The sequence below is a fragment of the Enhydra lutris genome, unplaced genomic scaffold (genome assembly GCF_002288905.1).
Source record: "Enhydra lutris kenyoni isolate GAN:26980312 unplaced genomic scaffold, ASM228890v2 scaffoldscaffold46, whole genome shotgun sequence".
NCBI lineage: Eukaryota > Metazoa > Chordata > Mammalia > Carnivora > Mustelidae > Enhydra > Enhydra lutris.
This window is the reverse complement of record NW_019154130.1, coordinates 6,233,109-6,249,456: the sequence shown is the minus strand read 5'-3', so window position 1 is coordinate 6,249,456 and position 16,348 is coordinate 6,233,109. Positions and strand designations below refer to the sequence as shown.

At 47.8% G+C, this 16,348-nt stretch overlaps 1 protein-coding gene across 4 annotated transcripts in view; it reads right to left on the bottom strand.

Moving 5' to 3' along the window:
- The window catches only part of LOC111156340 (lysine demethylase 2B), a 124,217-nt gene that overhangs the window by 97,300 nt on the left and 10,569 nt on the right, over window positions 1–16,348 (bottom strand). The gene's annotated exons all lie outside the window — the stretch shown is intronic.

Genomic DNA, 16,348 nt, shown 5'->3' with positions numbered 1-16,348 from the left:
ATGATGGTCACAGAACTCCTTGGCCCAGTGCCTGGCGCATAAATGCATGGGTCCCCCCCATTACCCTCTGACAGTAACCATAATTCCTAAGTAATGCTTGTCTCCTCTGTTGTCATTCGTCCCTACCATTCCGTAACTGTCACCAGAGCAGAAGTCCTGTCTATCTTGCTCACTACTTTGCCCCGAGGATCTACACAGAGACCGGCACAGAGTGGGAACTCAGTACCTATTTATGGAACAAATAAACGAATGTTGGCTGTCCTGTACAGTAAATGACATATGACTTCTCATACGAACAACGTCTGAACTAAAAGGAATGAGCTGTGTGTCTCCCACTGCCTCCCAGAGAGAAGGAAACAAGCTCAAGACGGGGAGATGGGAGCATTCAGTGCCAGCCCTGGGACCCCTAGCAACTAATGAAGTTTCAAGGTGGGGTGCCCAGGTGGCTCAGTCGGTTGGGCGTCTGACTGTTAATTTCCACTCGGGTCCTGATCTCACGGTGGTGAGATCAAACCCCACTTTGGGCTCTATGCTGGGCATGGAGCCTGCTTCAGATTCTCTGTCTCCCTCTCCCTCTCCCCCGTCCCCCGTCCCTTGCTCTCTTTCTCTCTCTCCAAAACAAAAACAAGACAAACAAAAAAACAAGGCTTCAAGGAAATCACAACCTTCCCGGGGACTCTGCGTCCCCATCTGTAAGATAGAAATTAAAAAAAAAAAAAGATGGGAATAATAGCTCGAGAACTTCAGCCAATGGAGAAGGAACAAGCAAAGTTCAGTGGAAGGGCGGTGAAAGGGGAGAAGACAGACACAGAGCAGATTGCCAAATTCTTGGTGATTTATGATGAAAGCTGCCACCTCCCGTCTGTCAGGACACAAAATAAGCATCATGACTAGAATGAGAAGTGTGCCATCTGGTAAGGAAAGACCACAATTCCCCATTAGCTCAATGACAAATACACAGTCCACAGAAACTTAGAAATGTGTAAACGAGGGGCACCTGGGCGGCTCAGTCGGGTAAGCATCTGATCTGAGCTCGGGGTTTGGTCTCAGGGTCATGAGTTTGAGCCCAGCATGGGGCTCCACACTGGGCGTGAAGCCTACTTAAAAAAAAAAAAAGGAGAAATATGTAAGCCAGAAAAAAAAAGAGAAGAACCAGAAACAGGTAATCACCTTGTTCAAAGCAACTCCAAGAATGAAGAGCAAACTACACAAAAGGGACCAAGAAATGACAGCCCCATGGGCAAATCTGGCCCCCCACACCTGTTTTTGTATGCCCCCTGAGCTACAGATGGTTTTTATGTGTTGTTTTGTTTTTTTAATTTGACAAAGAGAGCAAGGGAGCATGAGCAGAGGGAGCAGGAGAGGGAAAGGAAGAAGCAGACTCCCTGTTGAGCAGAGAGCCCAACACAGGGCTCGATCCCAGAACCCCAGGATCATTAAACTGAAGGCAGATGCTTAACCAACTGAGCCACCCAGGCGCCCTGGTTTTTATGTTTTTAAGTGGTGGAGCATGGGGTGGGGGGGAGTCAAAAGAAGAATACTTTGTGATATGAAAATGATACAAAACTCAAATCTCTGGACCCACAGATAAAGTTTTATATTTTTTTTAAGTCGGTTTTTTGTTTTGTTTTTTAGATCTTATTTATTTGACAGAGAGAGAGAGAGACAGTGAGAGAGGGAACACAAGCAGGGGGAGTGGGAGAGGGAGAAGCAGGCTTCCCGCTGAGCAGGAAGCCCCATGTGGGGCTCGATCCCAGGACCCTGGATTATGACCGGAGCCAAAGGCAGAAGCTTAACAACTGAGCCACCCAGGCGCCCGTACAGATAAAGTTTTATTAGCACCCAGCCACACTCTGGTTCACATAATGTCTCTGGCTCTTTCCACTCTACACCAGGTCAGCTGCAAAGCCGACAGGAAACTGAACGGCCAGCAAAGCCCAAAACACTTACTCTCTAGATCTTTCCAGGAAAGCTTGCCAACCCTTGAACTAGACAAAATCCTCCTGACAATTACATGCTGATGTGAGTACTATTCCCATCTGGTTTGGTGCTCTATCCCCAGCTCGGTGCAGAGCTTGCCCTGTAACAGGCCCAGGGTCAATATTTGTTGAATAAACACACAGTGCCCTTCACATCGCAGGAACTGAATAATAAAAGTAGCCCCTTATGCACATAGGAACCCTTGCCTGTTACTATCTTCTGGATTCAATATCTAATTTTTACAACCACCCCAGACGCGAGGTAGGACTGTCCCTATCTTAGAAATGAGGAAACCAATGCCCCAGAGATTATGGGATTGCCTCAAATCCTCCAGAATATCCTCTACAATTAGAAGAGCTAATGTTTCCAGAGCACACGCAGCTTATCTTAAGTTAACTGCGGTTCTGTGTGGTAGAATTTCACTTATACCCATTTGATGGATGAGAAAATGAGGCTCAGACAACTAACTAGACCCAAAATGCCCAGTGAATGAGCCGGAGAACTAGAATTTAAAGCCAATTCAATCTAATCCACAGCCCAGGTTCCTATCCCCCCAACTCCCACCCCTGCGCCATTGACTTGAGATCACACACTAGGATGGAAAAAAAAAGATTGCCACCCTCAGCGACTGGGACGTGAACAACTTTGTTTCTGCATCAGGAGTGCAGATCCACCAGGGGGCATCCCTGAACTTTGTTGGAAATCCTGGCCTGCTCTGGAAAGTGCTGGTTCCTTCCTAACCAGGGCTCCTGGAACAACAGGTGGGCTCGGGTCAGCTTTTAGGGGAAGCCCAGTTGGCAGAGAATCTGCTGTGACAGTGGGGGACGTGAGAGGGGAACAGACACCCAATCCCTCCCCCTCTCTGGACAGCCTCCCTCGTCCCTCTGCCTCTCCTCCCAACCCTGGCACAAGGTCCCATTATGTGAAGACCCCTGTGGGAGGACTGCTGGGCAGGTAGTCGGGAATCACAGCCCTAGCCACTCCAGCCTAGAAAACCTGAACTCCGTCGCCCCTATCCACACAACAAATTTTTTTTTTTTTAAGATTTTAATTATTTATTTGACAAAGATCTCAAGTAGGCAGAGAGGCAGGCAGAGAGAGAGGAAGAAGCAGGCTCCCCGCCGAGCGGAGAGCCCGATGCGGGGCTCGATCCCAGGACCCTGGGATCATGATCTGAGCCAAAGGCAGAGGCTTAACCCACTGAGCCACCCAGGCGCCCCTCCACACAACAAAATTAAGGGAAGACTTTGTGGTTTAAATCCTTCCTGGGCCTCAGGCCTCTTAGCTTCTCTGAGTGTATCAGTTTCCCCATCTGTGACCTGGGGACAAAAACAGTAGCTAGCCCATGGGGCTGATCTGAGCCTTAAATGAGATCATGCCCATTAAACACTTCCTTTAAGTGCCCACAGGCAGGTAGTGTTACAGAACTGGCCAATTTCATCTATAATTACAGGTGGAAAAAGTGAAGCAGTAGAAAGTCAGAGCCACTTAAATCTCCGCCAGCCAGTCCAGTGGACTGACTACTTAAGATCCTAAAACACAATAAGGATGGCCAAACAGGTGTGGAGACGTTTGGGGAGGGGGGGGGGGGGGTGATAAAAATGTCCTAAAACTGACTGTGGTGATGTTTGCCCAACTATGTGGACAGATGGAAAACCACTGATTCGGACATTTTAAATACTTGAATTATATGGTATATAAATTATATCTTGATAAAGATGTTATTAAATACAAAAACTTGGGCACTAAATGACCAACAAAATTGGTTTTTCTAAAAGTAACATTTTCTTTCAAAAGTCTCAACTGGGGGCACCTGGGTGGCTCAGTGCGTTAAAGCCTCTGCCTTGGGCTCAGGTCATGATCCCAGTGTCCTGGGATCCAGCCCCAAGTGGGGGGAAAAAAAAAAAATCTCTGCTCAGTGGGGAGCCTGCTTCTCCCTCTCCCTCCTGCCTGTTGCCCCCCTGCTTGTACTCGCTCTCTCACTCTCTCTCTCTCACAAATAAAATCTTTAAAAATACATAAATAAATAAATGTACATCCTTCAGCCATAGAAAGGAATGTACTATCGATCCCTGCTGCAACATGGATGAAGCTGAAAGACATGATGCTGAGTGAAAGACGCCAGTGGCCAATGGTCACACGTTGCATGAAGCCATTTATATACCATGTCCGGAAATCCAGACAGCACGAAAGTAGATTAGTGGGAGCCTGGGGCCAGGTGACAGGAATGAGGGGTGCTAAGGGATAGGAGCTTCCTTTCGGGTGATGAGAATGTTTTAGAACCAACAGAGAAGGGGTGCCTGAGTGGCTCAGTAGGTTGAGTGTCTGCCTTCAGCTCAGGTCATGATCGCAGGGTCCTGGGATCGAGCCCCGCATCGGGCTCTCTGCTCAGCGGGAAGCCTGCTTCTTCCTCTCCCACTCCCCCTGCTTGTGCTTTCTCTCCCACGCTCTCTCTCTGTCAAGTAAATAAATAAAACCTTTAAAAAAAAAAAAAAAGAAGAACCAACAGAGAAGTAATAGTTGCACAACATTGTAAATGTACTAAATGTCACTGAATCCTATACCTTAAAATGATTAATCTTTGTTATGTGAATTTCACATCAATAAATTAATTTTCTGGGGCTCCTGGGTGGCTCAGTGGGTTAAGTGTCCAACTCCTGATTTCAGCTCAGGTCCTGATCTCAGTGTCTGTGCTCAGGCTCCGAGCTCAACAGGAGTCTCCTGGGGATTCTCTCTCTCCCTTTTGCCCTGCACCCCCCAACACCTGTGCTATCTCTCTCAAATAACTAACTAAATCTTTTTTTTTTTTTTAAGATTTTATTTATTTGACAGACGGAGATTACAAGTAGGCAGAGAGGCAGGCAGAGAGAGATGGGGGGGCGGGGAGCCTGCAGGGCGGGGAGCCTGCGGAGCAGAGAGCCCAATGCAGGGCTCGATCCCAGGACCCTGAGATCATGACCTGAGCGGAAGGCAGAGGCTTTAACCCACTGAGCCACCCAGGCGCCCCTCAAATAAATAACTAAATCTTTAAAAAAAAAAAGTTTCAAAGCAATATGACATTACTTCCTTTAATCTGACAAGAATAAGAACTTACAAACTCTATTGCTCCTTTGGCGAGTCTCTTCCTCGTGGATCAGGAACTTGGGCCACAGCCCAGCTCTTCCCTCAACAGAGCCTTCGCTGACTGCCCACAGTGCCCTTCCCTCCCCGTAGGGAGGTGTTAGGTGCTAGATGTATGCCTGGGCTCAGTTCCTCACAACTTAGTTGACTTAGGGATGCAAGCACAGGTGGGGAAACACTGCAGAGAGCCCAGGAAATGATAAACACAATACAGGATGGTAGTGGGATGGTGACCCTCCAGAAGATTTACCAAGAACCTTTGAATAGGATCTTATTTGGAAAAAGGATCTTTTATAGAAGTAATTAATGTAAGGATCTCAAGAGGAGATCATCCTGGACGCAGGGTGGGCCCCTAAATCCAATCACTAGAGTCCTTAGAAGAAAGTCAAGGTCAAGGGAAAGCCGGAAGCAAAGAGTAAGGAGAGTAGAGTAGTGTTCCTATAAGCCCGGGGAATGCCTAGAGTCACCAAAAGCTGGAAGAGGCAAGGCAGGAGTCTCCTTCAGAGCCTCCAGAAGAAAGGAACCAATGTAGCCACCACCTCCATTTTGGACTTTGGGTTCAGAAACTGAGAGACTTAAGTTTCTGTAGTTTTAAGCCACTCAGTCTCTGGTACCTGCCGTAGCAGCCCCAGAAAACCAATACTGGACAATGGCCACTTCTGGGGCAGAGGGTTATATGGGAACCTGGGTGGCAGGCGCTCATTTTATCATGCTTCTTTAAACTTTTCAGCATCTAGAGTACATTCCACATACAAAAAAGGATCGAAGGACCGAAATGTTTCAGGTTCCAGTCTTTCTCCATTGCATAAGACCTATAGGCAAAGTACCCGAATACCCCAGTGGGTGAGAGAGATAAGACCATCCACCTAAGAAACAGTTGTGGGGAAAAAACAAAACAAAACCAAACCAAACCATTGCTTTTCATTTAAAAACTGATTTCAAATTCAGACAATTAACACTAGAGGCAAATGAAAGGCCCTTAAGGGTATCAGAGGTGCCGGCATCTCATCGCACAGAAGTTAAGACTTGCACGCAAACGAGATTGTAAGGGCGCCTGGGTGTCTCCGCTGGTTAAGGATCTGCCTTAGGCTTAGGTCATGATCTCCAGGTTATGGGATCAAGTCCCGCCTCAGGCTCCTTGCTCAGCAAGGAGTCCGCTTCTCCCTCTCCCTCTGCCCCTCTACCCTGCTCTCTCTCTCTCTCTCTCTCAAGTAAATGAATAAAGTTTTTAAAATGACAAGATTGGGACGCCTGGGTGGCTCAGTGGGTTTGGGCCTCTGCCTTCGGCTCGGGTCACAGGCTCGGGGTCCTAGGATCGAGCCCTGCATCAGGCTCTCTGCTCAGCAGGAGCCTGCTTCCCCCTCTGTCTCTGCTTCCCCCTCTGTCTCTGCCTGCCTCTCTGCCTGCTTGTGATCTCTCTCTGTCAAATAAATAAATAAAATCTTTAAAAAAAAAAAAAGACAAGATTGTCTATATAAACCCCTTCTCTTTCAGAACACTTCTGACTCATTAACCTGATTTGCAAACTGTATTGTATTCACGATAAAAGTAATGCACGATAAATGTACAATTCTGGGGTGTGTGGGTGGCTCAGTTGGTAAAGCATCTGCCTTCAGCTCAGGTCATGATCTGGGGTCCTGGGATTAAGCCTCACGTAGGGCTCCCTGCTCAGCAGTGTGTCTGCTTTTCCCTCTCCCTCTGTGATCTCTCTCGCTCTCACTCTCTCTCAAGTAACAAATAAAATCTTTGAAAAATAAAATAAATAAATAAATGTACAATTTTGACAACCCAAAAATGGTAAGTCAACACTATTCTATAAAGTTGGTTTTATGTATGATGCCAACTTATATACAACCAAGTCTAAGACTATAATAAAAACATTAAAAAAAAAAAAAACCAGCCCAAATCTAGTTCTAAAAAATCCCCTTGAGGGGGGACGGGGGTGGGTATTGTGGAGGGCACGTATTGCATGGAGCACTGGGTGTGGTGCACAATTAATTTTAGAACACTGAAAAAATATAAAATTAAATTAAAAATTTTTTAAAAATCCCCAGAGGGGTGCTTGGGTGGCTCAATCGGTTAAGCATCTGCCTTCAGCTCAGGTCATGATCTCAGTGTCCTGGGATCAAGTCCTGCATTGGGGTCCCTGCTCAGTGGGGAGTCTGCTTCTGCCTCTCCCTCTGCTGATCCCCCTGCTTGCGCGCTCTCTCTCTCTAATAAATAAATAAAATCTTTTAAAAATAAATAAGTAAATAAAATTTAAAAAACACATGTGGGGGTGCCTGGGTGGCTCAGTTGGGTTAAGCGTCCGACTCTTGATTTCAGCTCAGATCATGATCCTGGGGTTGTGAGATTGAGACTTACATCAGGCTCTGCACTCAGCCCAGAGTCTGCTGGAGAGTCTCTCTCCCTCTTCCTCTGCCTCTCCCATTCATGATCTCTCTCTAAAATAAATCTTAAAAAAAAAAAAAGGTAAAAACAAAAAGGAAAAACCAAAAGTATGGAGTCAACTGAGGTGACCCATATAAAACACGGGAGGCATAGACGGCATAGCTCGGTGTTGGTTCCCTCCTCTCCCCGGCCTAGCTCTACTTCTCTCTATCCCACTAACAGGCTTACCTCAAGGGCTCTTGTGGTTGAACTGTGTCCCCCAAAAGAAATGTGCAAGTCCTGAGGGTGCCTGGGTGGCTCAGTGGGTTAAAGCCTCTGCCTTTGGCTCAGGTCATGATCCCAGGGTCCTTGGATCGAGCCCCACATGGGGCTCTCTGCTCAGCAGGGAGCCTGCTTCCCTTCTCTCTCTGCCTGCCTCTCTGCCTACTTGTGATCTCTGTCTGTCAAATAAATAAATAAAATCTTAAAAAAAAAAAAAGAAATATGCAAGTCCTAACCCAAGACACCTATGAACAGGCACTATCTGGAAGTAGGGTCTTCGCTGTTGTGATCAAGGTACAATGAGGTCAGGATGGATGAAGATGGGCCGTTAGCCAATTCCGGTGTCCTTATAAGACAAGGGAAACTTGGACGGAAACACACATACGAAACAGCCACGTGAAGATGGCACCAGACGATGGAACCACATAGCCACAAGCCAACAAACATCAGAGAAGCCAGAAGCTACCAGAAGCGGGAGGAGGCTCTGAAGAATTCTCACCTAGAGCCTTCCGAGGGCGCCCAACCCTCCCAGCACCTGGATTTCAGACTCCTGGCCTCCAGGACAATGAGAGAATACGTTTCTGTGGTTTTAAGCCACATGGATTGTGGTGCTACAGCAGCCCCGGCAAGAAGGAAGGCTGACCAGAAAATGACTGGGTAACCCCACGGGGCTCCCTAAACATCCTTGAGGGCAGAGAATGGCTAACCCACCCCTGGCCTCCCCCACGGGGCCTAGTACAAGGTGTTACAAGACAGACACGATGCATAACTGTGCTGTTGACGAGAAGCTTCACAAAGAGAAAATGGCATCCACGGGGGACATCACACCACTCCATCCTCGACCAGCTTGTGTCTTATCTCTCCCCACTACTACACTGTAAGCATCATAAGGGAAGAGTCTTGCTCACGACTCTAACCCGTGGATCTAAAACGGAGAGCCTGGCCCACAGCAGGAGCTCACTAAATATTTGTGGGATGAGTAAGTCACGTCAGGTGTTTTTCGATCCTATGTTTTTCCTAGCATGTGACATAGGACCTCACATATAAATGATAGTTGAACTGGAGAAATGACCTGGGGGTGCCTGGAGGTGGGTACGTGTAACGCTCTCCGTTTTAGAGAAGATAAAGCCCCCACAACCTGGAAAGAAGCATCTGGAAATCCCGAGTACTCAGGAGCCCCACCGGTGGGACAACAGTTGCTGAACACAGAAGGATGTGGGTGAGAGAGGCCTGTTCTTTCTTTTCTGAACACAAACCAGGCTTCCAGCTCCCCCCATCAAAATCCCCAGGGCTCTCAACGCACCCTCGCTTCCCTCTGCTCTTGGTCAGGTGCACCTCCCCGGCTGAGCGCACCTCAGCCTGCCCCGTCCTCACACGGAAAGGGAAGTCAAGGCCTGGTATGGTCAGACCAGTGAGGAGCCTCTGGGGCTGACGGGAGAGTAAGGGTGTGCAGGGAAGAGGCCCAAGGGTGGGAGAGACAGACTGACTATATCTGGCGTGCAAGGTCAAGACACTTGGTTCTAAGAATAGCTTTCTTGGTGTGCAGGGAGCTCCGTCCAGCTCCCCAGGTGTCCTGGACACCATAGTCTGTGGGAGGGGTTGAAGTGGGAAGAAAGGGAGGGGGAAGGGAAGTCAGTTCTTGTAGGTGCCTGGGCTCCATAAACATAAACCCCCAGGAAAACACAACCGTACCAGTAGCCAGAAAATGAAACTCTGCTGGCTTCCAGCCCCAGGTGGCAGCGAGAGGGGCAGAAATGATAATGTACGTCGTGAGGAGGCAGAACGATGTTGGTCGAAGCCACCACTGGCTTAGGAGTCTGAGATAAGGGAAATGGCGGATAAGGGGGAGCATCTCTCCAGGTGTATTACAGCCAACAAATGAAAAAGGACGAGAGCACGAGACCATCACCACTTTGCAGCCCTGAACACAATAACAAAGCTACACCTCAGACATCAATACCTACTCACATCAGAGAGAGAGAGAGAGAGAGAGATGACCTGACATTATGCGCCTCCTGATGGAAGAGTAGAACATCATCTATGAAGTAGTCTTGCTAGGAAGAATGAATGAATGAATAAATGAATGAATGAATGAGTGCATTTTTATGCAGAGAGAAAGACAGACTCTGAATCTGATGGAGCATCTCTATCTAACTGCCAACTTACAGAAACTACTGAGGACAGAGGAACACTAACCACTCCAAAGGAATGCTATGGGCAAAATCCAGGCAATGGAAAAACCCTACAGGTCAAAGAATCCAACTTCAGATTGGCTGGAGGTGGTGGGAAGGCCAGAGATTACAAGAGACTTAAAAGACATCCCAACCAATCGCAGCGTAAAGACCGTGTTTACATTCTGACTCTCAGAATCGGGAAAAGAAAAGGAAAAAGAAGTAACATGTATACTAATGTGAAACTGGACATTTGCAAGATAAATGTGGATATTTACTCACGTTATTTATTTAAAAAAATTTTTTTTAATTATTAAGTAAGCTCCACGCCCACTGTGGGGCTTAAACTCTCAACCCCAAGATCAAGAGTTCCATGCTCTACTGACCGAGCCAGCCAGGCACCCTGATATTTACTCATTTTAAGGAATTACTGTTTTTGATTTTTTTTAATTTTTCTTTAAGGATTTTTTTATTCCTTTATCCGACAGACAGAGATCACAAGTAGGCAGAGAGAGAGAGGAGGAAGCAGGCTCCCCATGGAGCAGAGAGCCCGATGTGGGGCTCGATCCCAGGACCCTGGGAGCATGACCAGAGCTGACGGCACAGGCTTCAACCCACTGAGCCACCCAGGTGCCCCAAGGAATTACTGTTTTTAAAAGATTAGGTGTGATAACACTATTGTGACTATGGTTTTAAAAACCCCTTCTCGTTTAGAACTATATACCGAAAACTTTATGGATGAAATGGTATGATGCCTAGATAGGCTGGAAACATCGCAGGAGGATAGAAAGTGGGTGGACGTATGCAAGGGGCAGGTATGGGGGCTGGGTGCTGGGTCCACGGGAATGCATTATTACTGTCTACTCATTCCTTTTCAAAATTCTCTCTGGCAAAAAGGATTTTTATAAATCCCAGCTCTGTTACTCGCTCCACGGCTTTGGGGCCTCAAATACCCTTTCTAGACTTGGAGGGTGTTTATTTGCAAAAGAGGCCCATTGATGCAAGACAGCCCAGCACAGTCCTGGCATATGGTAAGGTCTGCAACACGCTTCACCACCCGCCACTGAGCTGGGCTGGGAAATGCGGTGTCCAGACCAGACAGACAGGGAAAGGGAGCTCTTTCCCCTGCCCCATAGATGGACTTCTCAGGCACTTTGAGTTTAACCCCAAAGACACAGCCCCATAACAGGGTCTTTCATTCTGTCTGGAAGAACCACACCAGAGGCACCGGTGCCTGGCTTGTTTGTTGCTCGGTCAGCGACGGCCCACAGGAGGCCACGAAATGAGCGGTGGACGCCTCCGGGGCACCTGGGACAGTGCCAAGAGCCCTGGACTGAGTTCCAGTCACAGCAACCCTCACTGACCCTATTCCCGGCCTCAGTTGCTTCGTGTGCAAAAGCCAGGAAGAACTGACCTTTATACTTCTGTTTTCACCGCCATACAACTCTTTCTTCAAACAGAAGCTTCGACAAGAGCCAAAGGCATAAATAAAAACAGGCAGCTCAGGTTGGAGGAGGCGTGGGGAGGGGAGATGGCGCTCAGAACCCAGATCCGGATTCCAGGGATTTCCTTTTGAAAACCACTGGGTTAGGTCTTTTTTAGGTCCTCTTTCAGGACCGACACATTGATGTTTAGCCTAGTTCTCAAATACTCAGATCAGATGCCTTAAACGTGAACTTGGAAGAAGTTGGAGGGGGACGAGACCCCGAGGTTTGCCCCAGGTGTCACTGGGGACACTGGGGCCTGCCAATCCTTTTCAGTCTGAGCTGGGAGATTAAGAATTAGCCCTCCATCTTCTCAGGTTCCCAGTCGGATCTGCCACTTATGGCAAAGGAGAGCTGGGCATAAGTGCCAGGTGTCTGAGCAGGAAGCTCAGGGAGGAGGCATGTGCCCCCAAGGGACAGAAGGGACAGACGAGCGCTAAGAATGGAATGTGGCCCTCCACGTTCTGGGGAGCAGCCATCCCTGGACCAGACAACAGGGACAAGCTGCCCTTTGGATCCTGCAAGGGACCCAGAGCCCTGCAACTCTCGGGCTCCTGAAGTCAATGGGTTACAGGAGAAATTTTCCACATTGAGCAGTGCCTGGCATTCCTAAGTAGGCCAGCAGCTCGGCCCCCCTCCCTTCCTTTCTCCTCCCCCCATCTCATTGGTGCTCTGGGCTCACGGGCTACACACGCATCCAACAAATTCCAGCTGCAGAAATTAATCCGTGGCCCCATGGCCCTTGCTTTGAAGGCCCCATCCGTCAGCTCCAAGAACCGTGGGCTCAGAGCCGGGAAGAGGCTGCTGAAAGTCACCTTGAACGCTGATATAAGGCACACGTGGCCAATGACCCCAAACTGTTGCTGAACCCGCTCTTTGGAGAGTGTCCCCCACCATCCCTCTCCGTCTTCCTCCGGTTTCTGGATTGTTTTATTCTTCTCCTTCCTTTTTATTTTGCTACCCACTTCACAGAGGTAGTGTGAACGTACAAAAGCACTGGAGTGGAGCTCACTCCACTCTCTCCTAGCAGGGAGGCCTTGGGGATGTACAGCCCCAAAGTTCCCTGGGTCTCCGTTTCCTCATCTCTAAGGTGGAGACAAACCTTATCCCAGGTCTAGGCCTCAGTTTCCTCACTGTGCAACAAGATGCTTGCAAAGGTCGCTGGGTTTTCCCTAAGCACTGATATCTTCTGGCTCCGCACCTTTGAACATTCAGAAATGGACCCCAGGACACATCCGGTGCCAGGATGTCCTCTGTGCCCTGGGTTCAAGACCCTGCCTGACGCTCACAGACAGATGAGCAGAAGAAGACACAAACCCAGACTAACCAAGCAGGGTTAAACCCAGTCAGCCCAGAAAACCCAAAAGACATCCGGGCCAAAACCAAGAAAGAGCTCTAGATTATAGGACGCTGGGAGCCAGCCACAGTTCTGTGCAGAAGTTAAGAGAACAGCTCCGTGTCCAAACAGATATGGGCATAAACCTCAGCGATTCCATACACTAGCTCTCTGACTGTGGACAAGTCACTCTGAGCCTCGATTTGACATCGATGGAATGGGGATAGCAAGAAACCCAGTTTTATACGGATCAGACAAAATAATACGGGAGGGGTCCCTGGCTTATAATAAGATCTCAGGAAGCAACAGCTAATGTTAGTGACTCCAGTCTAAGGAGTTACCCCACAGGGGAGTGATTCCTATTACGTAAACGGGGCAGACGCAAGTTTAGTTCCCCAAGGCCCAAACACAGCCAAGATTTTGATTTCAGAACACTGGCTTTGCAAGAAAAGGGAAATAGGACAAAAAACCAGTAAGCCGGGTGTTCATCTTAAAGAGAAAAAAAAAAGGAAACACAACTGAACCCCCTCTGGACCCCTCCTTCCTTAGGGCTCAGGAGCCTCAGCTCTCCTGACCTCCTGCACCACCCCATCCCCGCTTGCATCTCTGTTCTGGGAGGTGGATCTCTCCCGTCCTGTCCATCCAGCCTGGATTTCTCTCCTGAGTCCATTCCGTGTGGCCAGAAAGGAGCCCATCCACACCACCCCCCATGCGAGTCTACTTACTCTTCCTCTGAGTTTGCATTACAAGCATCACTTTCTCCCAACCTCAGAAATTCAAACCCACATTTGAATCTGAGATGCCATCTGCTGTCTGGGCAACTCGCAAGTCCCTTCTCTCCAGGCCTCATTTTTTACCACCTGTGAAAGGGGAAAGCAAGACTAGAGGAAGTTGGGGCGCCTGGGTGGCTCAGTGGGTTAAGCCTCTGCCTTCGGCTCAGGTCGTGATCTCAGGGTCCTGGGATCAAGTTCCGCATCGAGCTCTCTGCTCAGCATGGAGTCTGCTTCCCTCTCTCTCTTCCTGCCTCTCTGCCTACTTGTGATCTCTGTCAAATAAATAAATAAAATCTTAAAAAAAAAAAACAAACACTAGAGGAAGTCTAAGAACTTCTCTGGGGTTTACAATGTAAAATGTCTATGATTTTAAACCAATTTTTAGAAAAGGTCTGGAGGCGAGTCAGCTATGGCTGATTTGTAAGCAGTGGAGAATTTACTAAGCACCGCAGGTCAAGGGCACGCGCATGTCTGGTGAGCCTCCTTCACCAGACACAACACAGACACAGAGGAGGAGAAAGTCAAGGAACAGAAGCATGAGGAAACGCCCAGAGCTGGGTTCATATCCGAACTCGACCACCTGTCCTGTGGGTTGTCCTGTCTGAGCCTCGGATCCCCCACTGGGGTAGTGAACAGTCACACTTAATTCATATGATTACTGGTGAGGACAAAATGAGGTCATATAGTAAACATACAGTAAAAGATAGGTGATGATTACTATAATTGATGAATAAATGAATAGTGAATGAGGCGATTTGTTGTGAAGATTCTTCAAGATAAGAGGCCAAAGAAAACATCAGTTCGCTTGGGTATCCTTGTTAGAGAGAAATACAGTAAAGAGGGGGCACCTGGGTGGCTCAGTCCGTGAAGCATCTGCCTTCCGCTCAGGTCATGATCTCGGGGTCCTGGGATCGAGCCCCGCATAGGGCTCCCTGCTCAACAGGAAGTCTTCTCCCTCTCCCTCTCCCCCTCCCCACAGCTCACGCACTCTATCTCACTGGCTCTCAAATAAATACGTAAAATCTTTAAAAAAAGAAATACGATAAAAAGAGAATATACAGGACACCATGGCTGTGAGCCATCCCTCAGTGACATAATGGTGGAGAGGGACTAGGGACCCAGCACTTTATGGATATGTCCTCTTGGAAGGTTTAAAGCATCTTTAGAGGCAACTAGAATTCTTTCCCAGTCTCCCCATCGCCCCAGCTCCCAGCCCACAAACGTGAAAACATCCCAGGCTTCCTAAATGAATTATCTGGGATTGAGAGTATTGGTTGTGGGATGGGGGGAGCTGCTCAGGGGACATTCACATTAGAGCATCCAGAAACAGACACACACAAATGCAGTCACTGACTTATGCCAAAGATAATATTTTGGTGCCGTGAGGAGAGGGTGTTTTTCTTTTTTCTTTTTTTTTTTTTTAAAGATTTTATTTATTTCACAGAGAGAGAGACAGCTAGAGAGGGAACACAAGCAGGGGCAGAGGGAGAGACAGGCTTCCTGCTAAGTGGGGAGCCCGATGTGGGGGGCTCGATCCCAGGACCCTGGGATCATGACCTGATCCCAAGGCAGAGGCTTAACGACTGAGCCACCCAGGGGCCCCAGAGGGTGTTTTCTCAATAACTGTACTGGGATCAACTAGATTCTCAACCCCCATCTCGTACCAAACACAAAAACCAATTCCAGATAAACTATAAACCTCAATGTGGAAGTTCAAACAAGAAAGCTTTTTTGAGGGGTGCCTGGGTGGCTCAGTGGGTTAAAGGCTCGGGTCATGATCCCAGGATCCTGGGATCGAGCCCCACATCGGGCTCTCTGCTCAGTGGGGAGCCTGCTTCCCCCTCTCTCTTTGCCTGCCTCTGCCTACTTGTGATCTCTCTCTGTCAAATAAATAAATAAAATCTTTATTAAAAAAAAAAAAGAAAGCTTTTTTGAGAAACATCTTCTAACCCTGGAGTGTCCAAACATTTCTTAAGATACAAAACAAACACAAAAAAAAGACCCAAATGGTCTATGTTAAAATAAAGAACGTCTGTTCATTCAAAGACACCTTTGGGAGTGTGATAAGGCAACAAACCCACAGAGTAAGAGGTGATTTTGGAACGCACTATCATATCCAGAACACATCAAGAAATTTTATGTTAGGGCTGACTTGTGTCCCCTAAAATTTCTATGTTGAGGTCCTAACCCCCAGGACTTCCAAATGTAATTATATTTGAGAACAGTCTTTAAAGAGGTAATTAAGTTAAGATAAGGTCTTTCGGGGTAGGCCCTAATCCGACAAGACTGATGTCTTTATAAGAAGAGATTATGTCACAGAAAGTGAGAGGAAAGACCATGGTGGAGACATAGGGTGAATATAGCCATCTACAAGCCAAGGAGAGAGGCCTTTGGAGAAAGCAACCCTACAAGACCTCCATCTTGGACTTCTAGCTCCAGAATTGTGAGCAAATAAACCTCTGTTGTTTAAATCATCTAGTCTGTGCTACTTTGTTGCAGCGGCCCTAGCCAGTAATTCATCTTAGACCCAACAGAAGACAACCCATCAAAATAATGGAGAAAAGACTTGATCAGAGAGTTCACAAGAGTATATCCAACTAGCAAGCAAACATATGAACAATGGAGCTCAATTTCATGAGGGAAGAAAGGCAAACTAAAACCACCATGTGATACACCAACACAGCAATGGGACTAAAATGAACAGGATGGAAACACGAACTCTCGGAGAGAATGTGGCTCAATCAGAACCAGACCCACGCCTGTGGGCAATGACTTGACGGTGTCCACTAAAAGTGAACATACGCGCTCCCCTGTGACCCAGGCAATTCCACG